The sequence below is a fragment of the Neopelma chrysocephalum genome, unplaced genomic scaffold, assembly GCF_003984885.1.
Source record: "Neopelma chrysocephalum unplaced genomic scaffold, ASM398488v2 Primary Assembly neopelma1_22, whole genome shotgun sequence".
Taxonomy (NCBI): Eukaryota; Metazoa; Chordata; class Aves; order Passeriformes; family Pipridae; genus Neopelma; species Neopelma chrysocephalum.
This window is the reverse complement of record NW_020897689.1, coordinates 14,038,752-14,062,235: the sequence shown is the minus strand read 5'-3', so window position 1 is coordinate 14,062,235 and position 23,484 is coordinate 14,038,752. Positions and strand designations below refer to the sequence as shown.

General features: G+C 36.5%; 1 long non-coding RNA gene across 2 annotated transcripts; it reads right to left on the bottom strand.

Moving 5' to 3' along the window:
• Positions 1-864: 864 nt before the first annotated feature.
• On the bottom strand, positions 865-22,232 carry LOC113980277. 2 transcript variants are annotated; one of them, XR_003538114.1, is made up of 6 exons: positions 22,039-22,232; positions 16,799-17,022; positions 16,133-16,207; positions 12,550-12,684; positions 4,453-4,587; positions 865-1,071 (listed from the first exon to the last, which is right to left on the bottom strand). It is a non-coding gene; the product is annotated as an uncharacterized LOC113980277 (long non-coding RNA). The 2 variants fall into 2 exon arrangements; XR_003538121.1 differs by lacking the exon at positions 16,133-16,207.
• Positions 22,233-23,484: the final 1,252 nt, after the last annotated feature.

The window sequence follows — 23,484 nt, the reverse complement described above, 5'->3', positions numbered from 1 at the left end:
CCTTTTCTGGAGGTTGGCATGTGGGTGTTGCAGCTGCGAAAGCTCAGCATATGAGTGGTTACAGGTATTGGCTTCCTTTTTTCTCTGCATATATTTGTAGGAAAATGGGCATCAGTGCCAGAGACAAAGAAAGGTTGAGCCAAGCTGTTTTAGAAAAAAAAAATTTCTTGTGGAACAATACAATCTGTATTGCTTGCATGACAGTTATATGGTGTTATGGAGGATTCTGTTTATGAATAATAATGGGGGTTCTGGAAATGTTGGCAGTAGCACTCAATGGAGAGTCAAACAAAGGGCATTTTGTTTCATGTTCATATCTTCGGTAGTCAGGTATTTTGGAATTCTATAATGACAATGTTTTCCTTTTCTAGTTTCAATTAGGTCCTTCCAGTTTTGTATACTTGTTTCCCCTGGTTTAAGCAAGATTATCTAACAGAGTTTTGAACTAAATGTCTTCAAAATTATTCATTCAAATGTGATTGATTAGGTTGGCAAAACTGGCCCCATTTTTTGGGAATGGGGTGGGGAAGAGGAAAGGAATGGATACAAAAAAAAAAAGATGGAGCAGAGAGCTGTCTAGAAGGAAGTTTGTACAAACATTTTATCTGAGGTGGAGACAAGGATTACCTCCTGTCTTTACACTGTACTGATGAAGTGGTACAAGCCAAAAATTCAGTAGATTGAAAATAAGGGAATTTCTTTAGGGGAAAAAAGGGGGTTTTTTTGTCAAATTAAATATCTCTTATTCTGGAGAATGACTCCATAATTTTTAAATGACCTTGAAATCTTTAAATTCTTGAACAAATTCTTTGAGACATGGAAAAGATGTCTTTTCTTCTTTAACCCTTTCCTTACCAATTCTTCCCTGCTTTTCTGCATCCTGGCAGAAGGAGAAGCATGGTGCAAATGTCTGAGTAGCACAGAGGAAGCAGGATTGGAGGAGATGGTGCTCTGGAGAAGGGAGAGATCCACTGCCCAGCCTGCTAATCCCTGGCACAGTGGTCAAGAAGCAGAGCTGGGACCTCAACATCCACTCAGATGCTCAGTCGGCAATGCCCCCTCCCTTGGATTCTGCGAAGAAGAATCGCATTGAAAGACAAAATATTATCCTCTCTAGTATAATTTCAGACTATTTATCATTCTTTTTGGCCCACTTCCTTATTTTTTCACTTGATGTTTTAAAACCAAATCCTAGAAATAGTCCCAAAATAGCTCCTCTAAGTCACATGTCACATGCAAAAGACTGACTGATGAGAACACTGTCTTCAGAGAGTTACGTGGAACTTGGATTCCTTTGCAGACTTTTCTCTTTTCTTTAGTGAAACAGACAATATGAAAGGTGGAGTACCTTTCCAGTCCAGTCTTCTTTTCATGAATAGAAATCTTTCTTTAAAAATAAATGTCCTGGACCACAAAGAGGATAATTCTGCACACAAATAGCCCACTCTCTGTCTATAGATATTCCAAATTTGCTATTGCTTCTCAGACAGGATAAAGCCTTACTTGCATGCTTAACAGATTTGTTTAAGTAATGCTAAACAAAGTAATTAAGTGATTTGTGGGATTTGCTACACTAATTTAAAGTATACCTGGTTTTGGCTTTGAGAAGGGCCAGCATTTGACACTTAACCAACAGCAAAAAGAAATCACAAATGAGGAGTAATCTACCTCTCAACACTGGATTTCTCCCTAATCTTTAATCAGTAACAATAGACTAACACTTTGAAGCACGTAAATTAGTGTCAGTTTCAGATTTGAAATTGTGACAGCTCAGGAGATATTTACTAAGAGTAAGTAAATTCTTATAGCAAATTCTTACAGAGGACCAGTTGGAGATATTGAGTTAGGTTTTGGGTATAGTTAGATCTTGTTTAATCTCTAGCCCAGTTTTGCAAAGTAGTGATCCTTGAAGTTTTTCTTTGGGGGTGGGGAGGGTTAACTGTACATATACGGAACTTTTTGCTGTTTGTTTGGAAAGCAAATCAGTCTAACTTGTACGATTTCTCACTAAAGGCCTATACAGTTTGACCTCTGGTTTGACTCTTACTTCAGGTCTTTTTATTTTCTTGTACAATTTCTCCTTATTACTAATTAACTTACCAGGTGATCATGCACCAAATCAGCTTGGTAATTCCTCCTATTTCCCCACTGCTTGGATAGAAACCCTAACAAGTCAGCACCTTGTCCTAAAGAAATGTCAAGCTCTCTCTGAATGCACATTCCGAGTCCTCAGTCCACCAGTCTTCGTTAACTAATTAGCAAAATTTTCTCTGTTGAAACCACCTTTATAGACCTGCCTTGGTTAATTCTTCTGTTTAACATAAACTAAGTTAATTTCTGGTTAGCTCATGCAAGGTGTAGATCCAGCAGTCTCTATTCTTTCTGGTTCAATGGCCACCTGGTGAAGGAAAGCAGGATTATTGTCCAATTTCTATTGAGGGGACCCTGGCTGCCATCCCTGGCCCTGCCCCATTCCAGGTGGTGGGATGAGGTCCCTGTCAGTGAGGCGACTGCCTCAAATAGACTTGTCATTGCACTCGGATGTTGTTGCCTGGCTCCTACTCCCGGCCAGCCCTTGCCAGCTCCTGACAACCTGTTCTTGCTTGGTTCTCTTCTTATGGTTTTCCCTGGATAATTTGGACCCAACTAGATTATAATTCTGTCACACTTTATTTCTTAGTAGTGTATCATATTATTAACCATTCATCTGTGTTTTAATTAGCGATAACTAGTACATCAAACTAGATTCCTGCTACTCAAAACTTTGAGTAATATGAGGGATATAAGTATTGAGAAAAGTAAGATGTTTTCTGACAGGTATTTAAAATTTTACATAGGTCAAGAAACTTTTAACTGCTCTGGGTTTTGCTTTTTTTTTTTTTTAATACTTTTGTGAAGTCCATTCTCTGTTGTGTCAACTATCACATGCTCCAAAAGCAGCAAACTATAATCCAACACATCTATTACCATAGAACTCTGTCAGAAGCTGTGATCAAGCCAGTGAAGCACCCTGGGAGCAGAGCAGAGCTGGTGCACAGACCTGCAGCAGCATGCAGGTTCATGCAGATGTGCCTTGGGGAGCCTGGAGCCCCATCCCATGGGAGACTGTGATGCACAAGACTTCTCAGCAGTTTCATCTGTCCTACCTATGTGAAACAGCTGAATCACCAAAGAATCATAAGTGGGATTTGCAGGAATAAATTTTATTCTTTAACATAATGGGGACATCATCAGTGGACCTGTTTCTGTTTTGATCAATACCTGAGCTGTCTACCATTGTACAGATGCTTTTTGAGATATGTCTCTAAGTGTCATCCTATCAGATGACAGGATATACATGACATTTTTAGATTATATACCTAATGCATGTTAACTAACATATGACAGGCAAAACTAAAATGTTACGTACTGAGAAAATTTGGAATAAACTTGAATATATATGACCAGTAGAATGTGGAAATCTGCTCTGTGAGATAATAGAGGCACTTAATTACCTTTTTAAAAGTTATATGAAAATAAATGAAGAAGATAGGGAAAGGGATGGAGTCACTAGTCTGTTGGCCAGAAAGCCATCAAAAGCTTTTGGAATTGTTGGCAGGTAGATTATTCCCACAACCCTGTGTTATTTAGCCACACATTGAACAATCATGTTTCACAGCATTAAACCCTGAGGACCTCTATGGTAACTGCCTCTGAGAAGGAAACAGGAAGGTTAATTCTGGTCTAATATGACAGTCTAACAGGGCGGTTCTCCAGGCAAGAGTTCATACCTCTGGATAGCTTGGCTTGGCAAAGTCTTTTATTATGTAGGTTAAGAACAGCCTCATTCTGTTCATTGTGCCTCACACTGAACATCTCCTATTGGTATGGATAACCAGGAATACCTAGAGAATTCAGTCTCTTTAATTATTTAGAGCTTTTATAGGGCTTTAAATATAACATGTTGCTGCAAACAGTTATTCTTGGCTTGTCAATGGAAACAAATATCTCTATATGTCCCTCTTGCCTCCTTTCAGCATTCCTCTTCCACAGTGCTGAATGAAAGCATAGTCAGCCATTGCATAAGAGAGCCAAGGCAAACCCAGGTTTTCATACAGAGGACACAGAAATAATCAACTCTTTGGAAGCAGAACTAGATGTTTTAGTCTAGGAGAGAAAGGTACTCTAGACGACAGTGATGTATTGCACCCTTTTCCCATGTATATTCTTGGGAAATCAATCTCATTACTGTGATATGGCCAGCCATATGTTACATAAAGGGATATATGTTATGAATTATAACAGAGGTGGAATCCAGAATTTCTACTGGCAATAGAGTATAGCATTACCACACAGAGCTTTATTACAAAAGTAAATTGCAGTTTTGATAGTGGATTCCTCATTCCTGGATGTATTAACTATATTTATTTCATGGAAGAGATTAATGGAATGTTTAAACAGAGATTTTGCAACCTTTATCCTTGTTGGTAGGTGCTTTTGTCTTTCTGTCTTAGCTTGAAGCATCATGTGTCTTTCAATGGAGCTACTTGACAGTTGACATTTTCTGCTTTTACTTCTACTCTAGCTGCTAATTGCATATTTACAATCCTTCAATCAAGAGGAAAAGAGAAACAGATTAGAAAAATTTTCAGTCTGTCAAGCAAACCATACATATAATGAAACAACATCCACTCATTAAACATAGAGAATTTTATAGCTTTAATAATAAGTGTTATAAAGAGCACAAAGGTAATATTAATTCTGAAGGAATGCAGGACTGGAAAAACAATAAGTCATTTTGACAGTTGCTATGAAGACTATTACCAAATGTTATGTTTACTTGACTAGGTTCAATTTATAAAACAAGACCCATAAAAAATCTACAGCATAATCAATTGAGATGCCCTGTTACAAACAACAGCTAATAGAGTGAAGTTCTGATATACTGATTAATGATTGAATTGTGATCATGGATTTTACAAAATTAGGATAATTAGTAATGTGGGCTGCTTATGTACATTAAATGAAACACTGTGGCAATTAATTAAATTGCTATAATGATTTAACACTGTAAATGTTTTTTCTTAAAGAAGTGAAATTTTCTGAATGTGTGATTAACTTTCTAAAAGGAATTCACAAAGGTGTATTTATTATGCAAATCTAAAAAGACACAGGAACTTTTGTTCCTGTGCTGTAATCACCGATTAATGCCTCCATATATTTCTCATAAAAATTAAATTTGAGGTGCATAAGAATTTCTCCTTTGTTTCTGTGTGTGCTGCTTGCAATCCCGAACATAATCAAGCAAGCTGACAGTATGTATGATTATATATGATACCACTCTGCAGGAGACAGTTCCAATATTGTATCTGTACTCCTCCATTCATTATTGGCAAACATGTGCCTGGAACTCACTGCAATGTTACAACTGGCATTTTAAAATACTGTGATTTCTTTTTTTTTTTCTATCTAGGACTTGGATTCCCCAAAGGATTTATGCACACTGCATTGTATTATTCAGTATATGTTCATGACTTCCACTACTAATAGGAAAAGCTATGTGTATACATTCAGAGTAGAATATATCTCATAGTGGATTTCAGAAAATATACAGTTACTTTAAAACACTAGGTTAACAAAATAGGAACTGCAAGTCAAGGAAGGGAAAGACAAGCAATTTAAAAACCATTCAACCAGTACATTTGGTCCTGTTCCCATTCTTTCCATAGTGAATCATGAGTTACTTTGCAAAAGTCAATGCAAGTCGGCATAAAGCTGGTAGGAAATCAAACCTGAGCCTGTGCTGATTAAAAACCTGAAATACGTTCTTCATTTTTAAGCAGCCATTGCCCTGAAACCTGAAAACTGATGGACACATTTAAACCACTCATTAGGTAACAAAATACTCTTTATAAGACCACAACTGAGTGTGGCAATAATAGCAGCACAATAGACTGTGACAGAGCTAAAAAGGCTAACTGGTGCTTGGGGCACCGTAATGGGGCTCACTAGCTCAGTTTCCAGTTCTGCCAAAATAGTATCGGCAAGGTGCTTTGCCTCTTGGAGGCTCTGTTTCCGTGAACTTAAAATGCGGATACTGATAGCATTAACAGCTTTGAGATCTACCAACAAAGAGCAGAGCGAATTATCTCAATACAGTTTATTAGTTCTATCAGTTGGACAGGTATGTAAGCAGTGGAGCCAAGCCAGCTCCCATAGAAGAACAGGCTTCTAGTAAGACCAAATATCTCTGGATCACAAGGCACTCATAATCGCTGTCTAAGAAGTGGAATAAAATCTGATTTACTAGTGGTACCTGTTCCCTCAACCTCATTAAGCAGAGGAGGGGTTAAGAAAGTACGTTCACCTGATCCTCTACAGGCAGCTGCAAGCTATCTTTGGCTCTGCATGGAGCAGATGTGACCTGGGCACTTCCAAAGGCCAATCTGAGAAACAAAGATTAGTGCTTCCCTCAGCCGGATCAAAGGAACCTTTGTCAGAGCCATTTCAGATCTAGCTAACATCGAGTCAGGGCAGAAGATAGTGTGGAGATCCTCAGAGCAGTTAGTGCTGATCTCCTTCAAGATGAGGACATGCCACTACACCCAGCTTATGTTGGCCTGCTCAGAGGAGAAAGCACTGCAGTTGGTTTGGGAGGTCTCTTGAACCAAAACCCAAACCTGGAAATCTTTTGGGCTTCCAGAGTCTTCCAGTAGATTGATGAGTAAAGATGATGAAAAATAAAGGAAATAAAAAGGCTACAAAATGAAATCTAAAAGCAGTCTCTAACTTTGCATACAGTGTCTGTCAGAAAAGGTCGTCTGTTTTACAAGACAGGAAATGCAAAACAAGAGCGTCTGTAACTATTTGTAAATATTGTCAAATTTATGGAACTGGTTTGACATGAGGAAAAAATATCCCTGGAAAAGAGTTGCAAAACATTCTAAGTAGTTTATTTTGACATTTTAAAACCTTTAAAAAAATGTTATTCTGCTTAAAAATTTATCTAAATTTACATTTAGACCTATTTTGCAAGTAAACGAAGGACATCAAAGTGAAATAAAACATTTCATTTGGGTTCAAACAAAATGTTTATTTGGATCCAAAATATTGCCTTCCTTTTTTGCCAGAGAACTGAAAAAATACGTAGCTATTTTTAAAGCTTTCACTGTAATGTCATTTCTAAATTTTATTTCTGCCCTATTTCTCATATTTTCTATAAAGAGTACTCACATGATTTTTCTTCTAGTGAAATGTAAGCATTTGATTTTGTCAGGGTACCATCCTCTTATTAAAATGTTACATTCAGTAATTGGTTGTCATCAGTATTGTTAATATTGCTATTACTTAGGGTCTTTCCAATGCAACAATCTCATTTGCTCCTTGCTTTCTCTTTCATCTTCTATTTTCTAAAACTTGATATTTCTTTAAAACTTTAAATTTACTTCCTCCAATTACATTTTTTATTTTATATTTAAGGTAGAAATTATGGAAAGCTAGCAACAGCAACAAAATTTTTCACTAGCTCACTTTGGGGGAAAATTTCCAAAATGGTAATTGAAACACTTCGAAATTTGAAAAACTATTAAAAACTGTAGGTAAAAACTGAAAAGGAAAAGCGTGAAGTTCATAAAAATTTTCCAGATCTTTTTTCCTTATTTTAGCCCTAGTTATCTTTTTCTCCTGCTTCCTTTTTCTAAAACTGTTTTTTCTTCCTTCTCTTTCCTTATAGGTCTGAATCAGAAAGGTCTATCTGCAATTTAGATTTATTGGAATAGAGGTAAAAAGGAATAAGAGCAACTTTTCACTGTCAGATTTGCACAAAGTAGTCAGTGCAAGTGAAAGCCAAGTTCTTTACCATTTATCTCTTACTCTCCTTTATCTCTATTCACTTTCTCTATTTCAGTCTTTTCCATCCCTCTTCCTTGCCTTTCTTTATAGTTTTCCCCCCCTCTATCCTTACTTTTAGGTTTTTTAACCATCCCTCACACATCCCTACTTATTATCCAGGGACCTATTCAGCCACAGAATACTTGAATGTTAAGGGTGAGAAAGTGAAAGACACTGTTGCAATGAGCGCGATGATAGATGATTTTCAGTAGGGTTTTTTTTACTGAAATGTTTTAATATTTTCAGCCAAAAATGTTCCCATCCTTTCAATAGGTTAAAAAATAACCCCTGAAGTGTTGGTGTTGGTAGTATATATTACTATTGTTACAGAAGCCAGCCAGAGGGAGGAAATGACCTTTAAAATGAGAAGAAAATTCTCATTCCTTCTTGCCTCTTCCCTGCTTTCTGTTTGCTCTGCATTTTCTCATTTTCTTCTTAGTTTTGCATTCTTCTCTTCTGCCAGTTCCCCCACACTTTTCATTTTCATTTTTTTGGTGGTTAATGAATATAAGGCTTATAATTCACTTAAAATCCACTTTATTTACCTAATTTGAATACAGAGCATAAGGACAAAGGTGAGATAGTCTGTACCTATCTCAACTCCACAAAGCCAGAAGAGAAATTAACTCAAAAGACAGAGTGTGGGAATGTATCTCCACAGTTACCCTCTAGGCTGCAGTTTCACGAGTGTAGTTCTTAAGCACATCCATCACCCCATCCACGCTCAGCATTTCAGGGTGCTGCTGTATGACACCACTTTATCTTTGGGGTCAGACTGAAGGTTTTTCTTGATACAACTGCTCACATGAAGAGGAAGGTGCTGTGGATTATTGCTGCCTTCCAGAAAGCCCTTTTTGTCCACTTTGCTGGAGGCAAAACCAGAGCCACTGCATGCCTGCTCCTCTAGGACAAAGCTGGTTTGGACATGACTGGAGCAGATAGAAGGGTGCTCTGCTATGCCCTATCTGCATGTGAGATCTCTATCTCACATGCAGTATCACCCAAGGATTCCTAAGGGAGTCTCTCTCTAAGCAGACCAGCACATGGAACCACACCATTTCAACTGCCATGTTAAGTTCATACTTAGGAAAGAACTATATATGCATATAAACTCCCTGTGCACTGGAGGACTAATATACCAGTATCTGTGTTGCAAACCAAATCAAGAAGTGCTGAAGTATCTCTTATAAATACACTTCTTTGGGAACAGAATCTGCAGAATGGATTCTTTGAAAAAAGATTCAGACATATGCTTCCTCCTCTGCTAAGTGCCCTGAGAAACAAAGCTTCAGATGTCAGCAGAAAGTTAATATATAGAGTTGGGAAACCTTAAAGGAAGGTTGTAGAACAAATTCCTTAAGGAGTTTGCCTCATATGAGCTTGTATAATGTTGCAGGAGGAAAATGAAAAAAAATCAAGGGAAAGACAGTGAAACAACTAATATCTGTCCAAAAGGAAAGAGAAAAATCAATATTCTAGATTTACTTAATTGTTTTGTTTGCAATAAGTTTCAAGGAAGGGAGTCTTTGCTTTATCTCAAGATGTCCTCACATGAACACAACAGAAGGAGACTGAGAGAGAATTATTTGCCTTTCTTTTGGATTTTATTTTTGAATGATCTGGTGAAATAGCAGACTGTCTGTCATTCACAATTTCTGGTCCAAAACTCTTTTACTGATTGCACAAAGAGAAGTCCTGCATGGCTATCTTGCAGTGACCATGACCAGGAAACTAAGAACATACAATTTGAAATATTTATCTTCTGGGCTTTTTTATTAGCCTTAAGTGTTGGTACTTACCTGGTCATAAGGATTTGGTAACTTCACTTTTCATAGTTGTTGCTCAAACTGATCAAATGAATTTACAAAGCCTATCTTCCCAACCTTACTTGAGACCATTCTTCTTAATATTGAAGTCTAGATTCTTGAGATGGGAGTCTTTCATGGGTCCAGTTTTGCACCTCATGTAGGCTGACACCACATGGACATGGGCTCAGCCCAAATTTAGCCTGAAAGGGCCAGAGAAGTCTGAAGAATATCACCTTCCTTGCAGTTTTATATATAGATACAGATGTTCTCTGTATTCTCTGAACCTTTTGCAGTCAGATGAGAGTAAGATTTGGATTTTGTTTGTTTGTTTTCAAAAAATTACTAAGTCAGACTGTTCTTTTCCTAGAAATGTATTTGTCCTGTACATGTGAGAGTGTGGGGAGAGGAGGAGCTGGCTGGCATATTCTTAACTACTATATATTGCAGAACAGGCTTCCAGTTGTCAGCGTCTGCAGCCTGTAGAAGCATGGTTTCAATTTTACTTTTGAAATCTGAGTCGAGCAATGTTGCCAACACATATTTTTCCCTGTCAAAACATTTCACTTATTCCTGAGTCTGTAGACAGCTTTTTAGGTTACATCTTTTCCACAGTCTTATTGAAACAGGATCTTCATTTCTTTTGAAATCATTTTTCATTAGTGTGGGAGGAAAAAGTAGATACCAGAGAAGATAAGTGGCAGCACCTGGCTTAAAGATGTTCCATCAGCTCTTAGTTTCTGTGTGATCACTTCTGATAATTGGAGGATGAAAACCAAAGCAGCAGTCACACTCAAAACATGATAGGTGAAGACATTATCTTCCTTCCCTCTCTATGCCCTTAGTGCTGCCTGTGCTCCCTCTTGTTCTGCTGAGCTGATAGAACATGCAAAACGCAGACTTAAGGTTTCACATGTTGCTTCAGCCAACTATTTTTTTACTAATTTGGTCATGATGAGGACTGGTTCACTGATTAGTTGGACTTAAATTAGCTTTAAAAGCATATAGTTTCTGTGTTTGTGAACTACAGGCTCTCCAGGGAAGTGGTCACAGAACCAAGTCTGACAGAATCCAAGAAGCATTTGGATGATACTCTCAGGCACATGGTGTGACTCTTGGGGATGGTCCTGTGCAAGGCCAGGAGTTGGACTCTGCGATCCTAGTGTGTCCCTTCCAATTTGTAATATGCTGTGATTCTGTGATTTATTCCTATGTTTGTAGTTGCCTTAATTATTTTCAAACACATTTTAGTCTAGAGGATTCATGCAAACAATTGCCTCAGCTGTTTGCTGTTCACTAGCTATTGTTCATGGCGTGTGGCAAAGTCATATGAACTACGTCGTATGATTCCTGATTCCTAACTGGATGTCTAGCAAGACAATGGATAATAATTGAACACTAACAGACAATGCAATTTCACCCTCCCCAAAAACCCCAATTCAGATTATAAATGCTTTGTATTCAAACTAGTATATACTCTGGGAAAAACATGTCTGAGAATTTTTAACCTTTAGTGGCAAATAACAATTCCCTTAATAACTGTGAAAAGGAATTCCTTAGATTAAAGCACAAAGATATTCAGAATCATTCTTTGTATTGTTTACCAGCTGTATTCATTTTTTCATTCATGTTTCTGGATAAAAACCATCCGTAGTTCAAATACCAAACTCCCCAATCTGATTTTAATAATTTGCCTAAGATTAGATCGTAAAGAAGGAGCAGATCTGAGCAATATAGAGGAAAGATGACACACTCTTCAAATCTTCAGCTTTTATTTCTATTTCAGTTCCCTAACAAGATGAGACTCAACAGCTGTACTGTTTGCAAGTCTGTGCATCAGCAACAGATTAACAAGCCAATAGAAAATGTGGGTGGCAAGAGAGCCCAAGAGCTCATGTAGACAATTCTTTTTTTCCAAGGCACGATCAGCTCTTGAACAATTCCCATCCACCTGAGCCTAGCTCTGTCTTAAAGACTTTCTCTGAAGGCAATTTTTCCAACCAGTCTATTGCAGTGCTCCATTTTTGTAGTATTAAAAATATTTCATACTACCTTTTCTGAGCCTTCTGTGATGCAATTTCATCCTATTGTTTTTTGTCCTACCCAACTAAAATCTGACATAAAAAATTTTTTCTGTTCCTCTTTTCTATTTACCCTTTTGACATCAGACATCATATCCACCCTCAGGGCCTCCTTTATTCAGATATCATCGCCTGCTGAGTCTTTCCCTGGAGTTTGTGTTGTAAGGACTGATTCTTTGTTTTCCTCCTTGCATTTTCTTCAAACATTCCATAATCATCTTCAGGTGGAGAAAGTATTTCAGACGGTCTTACAGGAAGTATTCCTATTTATTCAATCTAATGTGTTGATTGATTTTCTTAATAACAAAGCACTATTTATAAATGTGATCAATTATAATCTATACATCTTCTTTTGTTACCTAGTTAGCCTTTCTTCTGCTTGCCTTTGGACAGCTGATTATCCTTTACTAAATGTAGCATTTTGCACCTGTCCCTGATGAATTTTCAGTGAGCTCACCATACTAACTTCTGAACCTCTTGGTCAGTCTCAGCTGACCATGCTTCAGTTGCCAGAGCTCAGCTGACACTCAGTAATTTCTGACTCGTTTTGTAAAAACAGTCAGCTAGAGGAGGGAGGACATCCCCATGGAGGGGAAGGTTATGATGTGAACTTGATGCTTCTTAGATGTTAGCAACCCAGGACAGCATAACTCTAAAGGAAATGCAGCTTCATAGAAATATTTGTTTTAAAATTGTAAAGCTGTAAGGTTACTCGTGTACTTATGATCTTATGTCAAATAACTACTTTGGGGTGTTTTTTCTGCCGTACATCTGTCAGCTGCTAGAGAACTTACCACAGGGCTTCATGATCCTGGGGTTATGTTGACTGTAGTACTGGGTCTTTCCTTGGGTGATACACACTCCTGGAATTAAATTGAGAGGTCTCACATTCAGCAATTACTGTTACTGACTCAGTCAGAGGCTTTGGGCTGCAAAATAATGGCCAGTAAAGGAGACACCTGATTAGACAAAATTGTTTTCTAAAATAGATGATATCTTTAAAGAGGGATTGTGAGTGCATGTTTTTACAGGCTGCATCTTTATCAATGGTAGCAAAGAGTTAAATCCTCAATTGCATCCATTTCGTGAACAAACTTTTCATAGTGTTGTGGCATAATGAAAGCTCATTAAGTACTGAACTTCTGAATTAATACAATACAGAATATCACTGTGGTGCAACCACAATAGAAAAGAATTTTTAATCCACGATATTCTGGTCTATCAGACAAAAATCAGTACCTCCAGCTATGAGAAAAGAAATAGGCAATTTCTTTAAGTATAAACATTCCTATTTGACAAAATGAAATTGCACATATTAAAAGCAGAGTAAAGACAGGAAAAGGATCAGAAGAAATATAAAATGAACTGGAAAAATAAAGATCTCTTTGTACATGACCACTATTCCCATCAGTTATTAAACCACAGTAGAGCTACACACAAAAACAAAGACAGTAATTCAAAAGCTATAGTCAAATACTATGATGTTCTGTGGTGACAGTTGTTTGAAGAATATGTAATCAATATGATTGTCTTTTCATCATTTCTCTTGAGTTTAAAAAAAGTTATATAAAAGAATATTACTGGGAGAAAGAATATGAAAATATTTTCCCCCTGTTGGAAAGATATTACATTTTATTTTGGGGGAAGTTTGGACTTTTTAGTGAAAAAATAAACACTGAAAACAGAAGGTATCATATTGAGGGGTTGTTTTTTGGGAGATCCTGAAGTGCTGATAAAAGCAGAGATCTCCATGATTAATTACAGACCATTCAAAATTATTTCGTCCTGGAATAAAGATTGATGATGAATTTCTAACTATTTCTTAGTCTTGATTGCCTAAGTAGAAACATACAAGCTGACTGCAGAGAAAGAAAACTCAAGGAAAAATTGACTGACATATGATAGGAAGTTGAAATGCATGATTTGGGGATTTTAGATCTCTTTCTTCTATTTGAAATAAGAAGCTTAATCCCATGAGAATGTATAGGAAACAGAAGTGAGCTGGCTGAGAATTTTCTACTCCACATTTCTTTGACAGAAAAATGCATTTTTGATTAAACAGAATTTTTTTCTTGGAAAGTGTCTACCTTCATTTAAAATGTAGCTTCCTTTTGTCTGAAAACAGAAATTCATAACTTTTATAGCATAAAAAGGAAGTAAAGACTCTAATTTTGTTTTGTTTTTTTTGATGAAGAGTCCAAACACTAAGCCAAGCTTCTTCAGTTGCCATCCTAGTTTTATCTGTGGTTGTCATCTGAGATAAGTAGTCTTACACTGTTAACCCTTAACAACATATCCCACGTGATTTTTTTAATAATACAAACAAATGGCACAATAGGACATAATAGTACAAACAAGAAAACAGAAGAAAGAAAAAAACCAGGAAAATATTATTATTTATAATAAAATTTAAAAAAATAACAAGTAAAGCTAAAAAAATTAACTTACTGTCTTAAGTGATGGAAATAGAACAATGTCAGCAATACCATGGCTAAATAAAAATGACAAAACATTACGTCATTGGTTTGTTCTAGCTGTGTCAAAATTCACTTTTTGCATTCACTTCTCTACTCTCCTCAGTTTCCATAACAAGTGTCCTCGTAAGAATCCAACTGCTGACTTAATTTTACATTTGGCCAGCTGAATGTCATGCATGCATCCCAAATTTAGGACTCAAGAGTTAAAATTAGTCTTTTATCTTTAAATCTAAAGATGCTCACCCAACCATTAATAGGTTGTCTTTATGTTCCTATTAGCCTGCATTTTTTAATTCTGTGAATGTCAGAAGAATGAATGGACAAGAGAACTGTGAATAATATGAGGTAACATGAAGTTTATAGAGGTACTGATTGCACAGCATGGTTGGGAAGGTTCATATGTTTGCCTAAGCCAGTGCCTCTCTCTCTGCTACCTTTTGCTTGCAAAAAGGGCCCTGTACTGGGCATGCCATCAGGAATATATGCCCAGCAATGCCACATTGACTTCTGATGCTTATAAAAAAGCACTTTAACATCTCTCAGGGTACAACTTCTCCAAGGTGTCCACCCATGTGCTTGTATTTGGAGCAGCTCATGTCCATGAGCAATGCATGAACATCCTGGCAAGTATAGACAAGTTCAAATAAATGAAAAGCCTGCATCCCCATTAATAGGTCAAATTCTACATTACAGAGGTGAGTCACTGGCACATAGTCAATTCAAAACACCCATTATTTACTAGAGACAGTTGGTGCCATATATAAAAAGTACTGCCTTGGCTGCTACCTCTTCTCATAACTGTGTTTCTTGGTCATGTGCTCATCATAACTACACCTTTCTTCATTTTTTTTTTAATGGAAATGTTTTAGATGTAGTGAGGAATGGTCACCTCTGAAACTGAGAGCATTCCCGGGGTTTCTGTGTCCATCTCTCATCTAATTTTAGGAGAAGTAAATACATCACCAAGTGAGTGGTTTTTCTGTTTGAGATGGTATTTGTGCACATGTAAAATGCATTTTCAAGCATTATCTCTTTTCACCTGACACATCATAAACATGTAAGTGTGTAGTAATATGATCTGTTTCTATAGAGACCAAGCATAGTACTTTAAGAATACACACAAGAATTTGTAAGGAATGTTTGTGACGTTTCTGCTTCTCTGAAATTTCTATCCATTGCAGGGGTACTTGGTAAATGACAGGTTTCTAACTAGGTCTTGAGGCAGCATCCAAAGAATAATCCCTTTATCTCTGCCATCTATGACCAAAGAGAAGCTGAGACAATATCCACTCTGCCCTTCTCTTCCAAACAGCACCAGCTCTATGTGATTCTTTTATCTTTGTCCTAAAAAGCTTCCCATGATGAATGCTCACTAATTTCAATTAATTCCAATGCATCATTACCTTTGGCAATGCCTAATTTGAATACTTTTTGATGTAATGCCCTTTTTAGCATGTTGTGGTTTAACCACAGCTAGAAAAGCATATTCTTTTTTTCCATGAGTAGATTTTTTTTGTCTTGGCTCTTCTTTTTCTTTTCTTTCCTTCTCTTTTTTTTTTTTTTGGTATGTGTTTTGTATTGTTTTGTTTTGGTTTTAGATCTTCACCACCTGAAGATCCTGCTGTGACTAACCTTGACTCTACCATGTGTGTATATAGCTCACTGGTCTGCTGTAGATTTAAGAACAAGAAGAAGAGCTGAACAAATCCCTACTTAGTCAGAACACTTTCTCTTGCCCTTGGGCTGGAGATAGGCCAGGAAAATGCCTTTTATTGAAGAACAGAAATATAAGATGTATCACGTCTCTTGAACTGACTGATATGTAGAATTTACCAAAATGGAAACCACATGTTTCTAAAAATTTAAAACACAGAGGTGGCTGCACTAGCATTATACTCACATCTGGAAGCAGCCATCTCTCACAGAGGCAGCTTTGTAAATCTTTTCGGGGGCACCATCCTAAAATTCATTTTGCCTGAGATAAAATACAATAAGATACGCTGAAAAACTTATAGGTAATGTAGGAACATCGTATGGCTTCATACAGACATTGACAAAACAAAAGGACAGACAGACATCAAACAGGAAGGGAAAGTAAGTTGTGTCACCTCAGAAAAAACCATGAGTGTACCATTTGTTTTTCCTTCTGCTCATGAACTCATTTGGTAGAACAGTATGATTGTTATCTAGACTGTCTTTGTTCAGCTTGCAAGTGTATGCTAAGAGTGACCAAATTAACTTATATCTTCTTAGTCAAAAGAATGGTTTCCTGTGTGTACTCAAAACCACAGCTTCTTTATTGACTGGAATAAGTTTTTACTACTTTTTGCCACTTGACAGCCCTTTAGAGCCAAAAGAGCTGTGGGACAGTGAGGGGGACTCTGCCTTGTGCATCATTTGCAAAGTTAGTAACTACGTCCAAACTTCAGCCGCTTTATTGCTAGTGGCATAGAAGACAGAAGCACTGTGGCTTGGCATTTATATTCCAAGTGGATCTGTATAAGTGTAGAGAGAAGTACTGCTAATAGACATCTAGTGTGGAAGAGTGATTAATTTCTGTGACTACCAGAATAGGAAATTCTTCAGCTTCCAGGTTGAACTGTAGGTAGGATTTCCTGATCTTCACCAGAGGTTTCTCTGGGCCTCTGATTTAGAGAACAGGGCTTAGGTATATGAGCATAAAGAGCAAAGAACATATTACGTATTTCTCTTTGAGTCTTGGTTGCTTTGCTGAAGGGATTCCTGGTGTGGAAGTATCAGCAGGAGGCAAATGCCATATGGGTTTGAGCTCTGTAAAAGAGAAATGGGTATATCAAATTTTGCAACATGGAATAGAACGATATTTTTATAAGGAGTGTTGACAACATTGAAAAGCTAAGCAGCAGGTCAGAAAAAGATTACCCATGCCCTTGACTGTCCCTCAGAAACATATTCCTAGCATTAAAAAATTGGGAAGCTCCACTACTGTGTAAATTTCAGACTTAGCACAAGAATCCAAGGGAAGCAAGTTCCAGTAGTGTCACATGGCTCTTCACAGAGTTGAAGGTAGGTAGATCTTCTAAGTAGCAAAAGGGCTTTAGCTTTTCTGCCTTCTCAGCTGTTGGAGACAGATTCCTGCCAAAAGAGCCGGCAGTTGGGAAATGGCAAAAGAAAAAAATAGTTATGTCCTTTCAAACAGGTGCACTATGCCTGCAGCAAAGAGAAAGACACATGAGAACATGCATTTGCACAAGGAGGTATTAGAATAAAAAGGCTTGAGCTGCAGAGACTGAAATATCTTTACAAGATGGCAGGCAGCCAGAAAGCTGGAGGGTGGGGGAATGACTGCTTTTTCTTATTTTTCACATTTTTGATTGAAGGCATTTGATTCTGATTTCAGCTACGTGGTTACATATTGATGCTTAAAATGTGAAATCAGCTGTTATTCAGATGATTTAATAAGCTAGGCAGGAATATCTGCCAGTGTAGCTAAGTTCAGAAATCAGGCACAGGTTTTCTGCCAAAAGAATTGGGAACTAAGAAACCATAACAAAACACAACCACATCAGCCAGTATATATTGCTGAAGATCAGACCCATATTAAAAATATTTTCTCAATATAACAGGAGCATTGAGGTGTCTTTGAAAAGATTTTATTGAGTTTAAGATAACACATTTTGCATTTTACTGCAATGCCTTTCAATGGATGCCTCTATTTTTGTCCTTATGTGCAATTGAGTTCTTTATGCCTGCAGAATTTTAAAGTAACATAAAGATAGCTGTATATGTACAGAATATCTGTCAAAGGATTTGGCCTTTGTTATAACAGCCATGAGTTTGCAGGATGTACACACAACCATCTGTACCTTTCCTTTAAGTGCTTATCTGTGTGATCCTTCAAAAAATTAAGCCTATTCTTAGAGTTACACAGATACATATTTTTCACTCATATGTAATTGGTGTTTAGAAAATAAAAGCTGTTATTCTCAGTTCCCATCTCTCAAACAATTTAACATTTTCAAAGAAAATATATACTTTCTAAGTGAATCCAAGATCCCTCTAACTAAATATGTTCCATTTTCCTCACATCTTGAGAATTTTATTCTGCTTCTTCATTGACAAGCATAATGAAAAAAGTGGCATAGCAAGAGCTCTGCTTATTATTTGCTTTGATAGACATAGCTGGAAGGAAATGTTCTAAGCTCCAAGTATCTCAGGTAGCCATTTTAAAAGGCAATATTTACAGAGTGCCTCTCTGAGCTAGAGAAAAGACTTAAAATTCAAAACTCCTATCTGATAACATCCTATCCACTTATTCCAGTTTATTTTGCTAAGACTTTATATGATGATACAAAACAAATATTACACAGTTGCAACTTTTGGGTTAGAAATTTTGTGTCAGTTCGCATTGCCTATAGTTTCAAATTCGTCACATTTTATGACAATGCATATGAAGGTTTCTAGCACAAAATCAAATCTTTTTGTCATAATCTCATTGCCATAATATCATCACCTTTGGCAATCATGTCTGACAGTTCATGAAAATGCAGATTGCCATCAAATGTACAAGGAAGGAGCCCTCAGATGCCAATGCATCCTTAGGGCAAGGAGTCAAACTACCAAGTTTATTGCTTTTCAAGTGGTCATATCCCTTTGGCATTTTTCCCAGTCTTTCTTCTCCCTGAACCATAGCACATAGTAAAGAAAATAAAGATGTCATACAACAAAATTAACATTAGTATGTAGATTTTTTTTTTAGAAGCGTAGATTCTGGATTTAGATATTCTCTAGATGGGTGACAAATTATACTATTAATTTCCATACCTTTTCTTTCAAATTACATATTTTCTTAAGGTTGAAACTGTATTTGTATTTGGTTTTGTATCCTGACTCTATTTTTTGAGGAATTCAAAATTACCAATTGTTAAATAAGTTAAAATGAAACATTTTGTTTAAATAGATGGTGGAGGAAAAAAACACAAATAAAGCAAAACTAAAGTGGGCAGTGTCAGGAGTTGAAAAAATAGGAAAATTTAAATTCAGTGGCAGGATATAAGAATCATCCGTGCACATTATACAATTGTTAGGTACTGTTAAACAACAGAATAATCCACACTGCCTATCTGAACACTAAGAAAAATAGTTGTCTGACAAGGTCTACCCTGTCCAGACATGAATGATGCCAAAGAAGATAAGAATATGAAACCTATAATATATACAGGAACTTCAACATCTCAACCCACATGAATTTCCCCAAAGCTCTTTGTCTGAGGATGAAATAAATCAGCCAGAATAAAGAAAGATCCACTTCCTTTAGTATTTTTCCACTTCCACAAGGGAAATACCCTCTATTCCCCCCAAAAGTCAGTCTTCAAAGAGGAACAACAGTTGATTATGTATCTTGAAGGCAAAAAATTGCTAGTTACCAATAATTGCATGCCCAGTCAATCATCAGCAATGTGTAAACACCAAAAGCATAAGATTCATTAGGATATCAGGATAAGAAATATTTCTGAGACAGAACATGAAAAACAGAAATTCACTGAGGATCAGAGGTAGAAGTTACCGACAGGTATCTATTAAAAAACAGATAATCTTCTCCTCTGTCTTTCAATTGAATATATTCTGGTGTATTAATTAAATCTTCATTGATGAGGGTTGGTTTTTTAGGGTATTTTGTGTTTAGAGCAGCTGTTGCAATCTTTGAAAAATGCAATACTGACTCTATGACGGATTCAAGTCTGTTGTTCACTGGCAACTTTGAGTTTCCTAGGAGTGAAATTAAATAAGGATAAACTGAGAAGCACAGCATGGGATAAGAAAAGGAGATGAGAAGAAAGATGAAGATACCAGAGAGAGGTGAAAAACTACAATCACTTTAGCAATTAATTCATTATTAGGAGCAGGCTTTCTTTTCTGATGTCACAGTTTTGCATTGTAAGCTAATGAGAGGGTTTCAGAAGAAAAACAGATCAGCAAATATTACAAAGTTGAAGTGATGAGATTAAAAAAAATTCAATTATTAACCATTATACTATCGTTGTGTAATCATGTTATTTGTGAGTGACTAGAAGACAACATGGTCTCCAGGGTTATTAGCAAAAGCGTAGTAATGGGCTAAATTCTGAGTTACAGAGATTATGCCTCAAAACCAAGCTTAAACTTGTAAAATGTACTGCTTTATCATAAGATGGTACATTGAAGACTGTGTACGTACCCTCGTACAATCAGAACCCAGATCACACAGCCACCCCCAGGAAGATCAGAGCTGATCCTATCTGTTTCATCATTCCTTAAATTGTTTAGGTCCCATCTTAATACAAGCAGTAAGCTTTTTCATTCCTCTAAATTCTTTTATTCTTATGAAGTTCATTCCAATAGTGAATATTTGTTTTTGCAACCATAGTGATAACAGATAGTTACTGGACACAGTACACTCAAAGTATTTTCAACTACTCTTTTTGAAATTTGACTATATTAGGGTCTGTCTGTGGTAACGGTGCAATAAAGATACAGCACTGATATAATTCTTACATCAGTTTTCAGTTATAACATTAACAACTGTTCTGTTTAAGACTTTTCAGAAGTTATGAAGACAGATCATTATTTCATCTCAACTATTCCCTGAGAAAACACAGTTTCCCGGTATTTTCTTCAGAACTTCACTTCTGCTTGAACTCTTCTGGGACGAGATCTACAGTACCTAACACACTCTGTGTGTAGGATTAATTACCAATATTTTGTTTTACATGACTGAAATAAGTAAGGAACTTTTCTTGAGGGCACATTGATATAGGTATGAAGGAGAATTTGTACTACTTTCACAGAAAATTCATTTCTTTCACATGACATAAAAGGCGGGAAAAGTAGAGAAGAGAATAAAATATGAGGAAGGAAACAATTGTTTCTATTTTGGAAATAAAGTTGAGTAGAATAGATTTTTATGGACCCAATGAGATTTTGGGGTAAGATATGGAATCTAGAAATATTAAATTATTCTTACATGTTTCTATTTTTTTATATTAGACTGTCTTACACATTCTGTTTCTTGCGTGTGTATGTATGTATATTTACATGAACATACATTTGTACACGTGATATACATATGTACATATGATAGACACTTCTCACAAGCTGAGGAAAGCTGAACCTATTTAGCAGGAAGTGTACCTGATCTGGCAAACATCTTTCCTAGCAATGTGCCATTTGTGTATGACAAGGAATAAAGCAGAATTGCAATGAGATCTGTGTAAGTAACAGATAATAGATCTCAAAACTAGTAATCAAATTAATCAGGTAAATTCTCCAAGGAATCACTTCAGCAAACTAGGTGTATAGCATGAAAAGGTGAGAAATAGAAATAGCAAAGAGGGATCGAGAGCTTTACTGAAAGACATAGCAGAGTTAGTAGTCCCTTAATTGGGCCCATGGTAGGAAAGCAGAGCAGAGAGGTTGTTTTGTTTGGATGAGTGAGAAATTCTGGAGATGTAAGATCAATGGAGTGTTAAAAGTTTGAATTTTGGTAAGTATAGTAAGGCTGTGAGCTGGCTAAAGAAAAATGGAGAAGGAAATGTCCAACTGGAAGTTTTAGCACAAAAGGATTAAGATTGAACTTGATCTTTCTCTTTTCACTCCTCAGTACTTATTGCACTAGAGTTTCTTTGCAACTCACTTTCTGTTTTTCCTCCTCATATATACAATTGGCTGCTTTAATTTTCTTTTGTGAATAGACCAAGTAAAAAGCATCACATTAGAAGATACTTACCCTGCTATATTTGAAAATACAATAGCCACAGATTAGCAAATGACAAAAATATTAAAGCATACCTTAAGGAGGAGCAGCAACTCAGCAGTATCAGGCATATCACCCTCTCCAGATTTCTTGTGGTGTTTGAAATTAATAGGAATTGTTTAAAAGTGGATTAAATCAGTAGCGTAAAGTAAAAAGAGGAAAAATTAATCTGCCTGATATATCTCAGTGTGAAGATATGACAATTTTTAACTGCAAAATGCATAAAATAGTTATAATGTAAAATGATAACCCCTCAGCCTGCCCAACCCCCAAAATCACATTAAATTCCTGCCATGATACAGGCAGAAAAATAATACTTCCAATAAATTTTATTTGTTTCAATGAAAAGATAATCTTGTCTGGGGGTTGGAGTTTTTTAATTTTATTTAAATTAAGAGAAAAAAACCCGGTATGCAGAATGTTTCTCTTTTAGATCTCTAACTGACTATAAGTCTGGTATGATGGTAATAAAAGATTATCATCTGGTTTATGACCTTTGTAAAAGGCTCTAAGTGGTCCAAATGCATGTTTTCCTGGCCATATCACAAAAGCAGCTGCCCTGCACAGTATTCTCACCCTGAAAAAAATTGCTTAAGGAGATCCCATGGAAGTCAGTGGGATGATGAAAGCTTTCCAATGAGCATTCCTGCAAAGATCAGTGCAGAAGGGGCACAGTGCTGATCAGCTCTCAGATTTTCACTTAATCATTCTTCAGCCATTTAACGAATAAATTTTTAAGAGGAGGAAAATCAAAGCCTGGGTGCAAACACAGAAAAGGATTATTCATTCTGGGGCTGTGAATGAATATTCAGATAATAAGGTACATGTTTCAGTCCTACTCCCACAATATCAACTCCCTGGCATTTCTCAAACCTGACTACTCTCTCTTGGCAAATTCCTTGAAGTACAAAGTTGCAACATTTTCTTTTGTTGAATAAAATAAAAATGTTTTCTCAGATTTTTTCTAGGCAGTTGTTTTCCAAATTTGCCAAATAGATCAGCTACCTCCATGATTTCCATGCTAAAGCTGCTCAAAAACCATCATCGAGACATAAGTAGAGCTCAGCAGCTCCTAAGGGGTTAAACTTGCTATTCTGAGCTGAGCCAATTTCACTTTGTATGTTCTGCAGTGCAGTGAAAGTTAATTCGTTCTAAAGCACAGAGCTTTCCAGCAACATTGTTAATATTATAATGTTCCTTTGCTGCAATGTCCTAGCTAGTTTATTAGATGAGAGAAAAATACAGATGTGCTGACAAGCAGTTATACCTACCCACACTGGCAAATTTTTTTATTAAAATTACTTTAAACAATTTTTATGCAGAATTATAAGCTCCTTTAGAATTCCAAATTAGTTATTTTGATTTTTAGTAGTACAGCTGATTACATTTGATATAGGCCGTTGTTTGTTTGTTTTTTCTTAATAAAAAGGCATGCTTTTCTGATTGTGTGAGGATAATTTTTCTCTTCTTTAAGCTGCAGT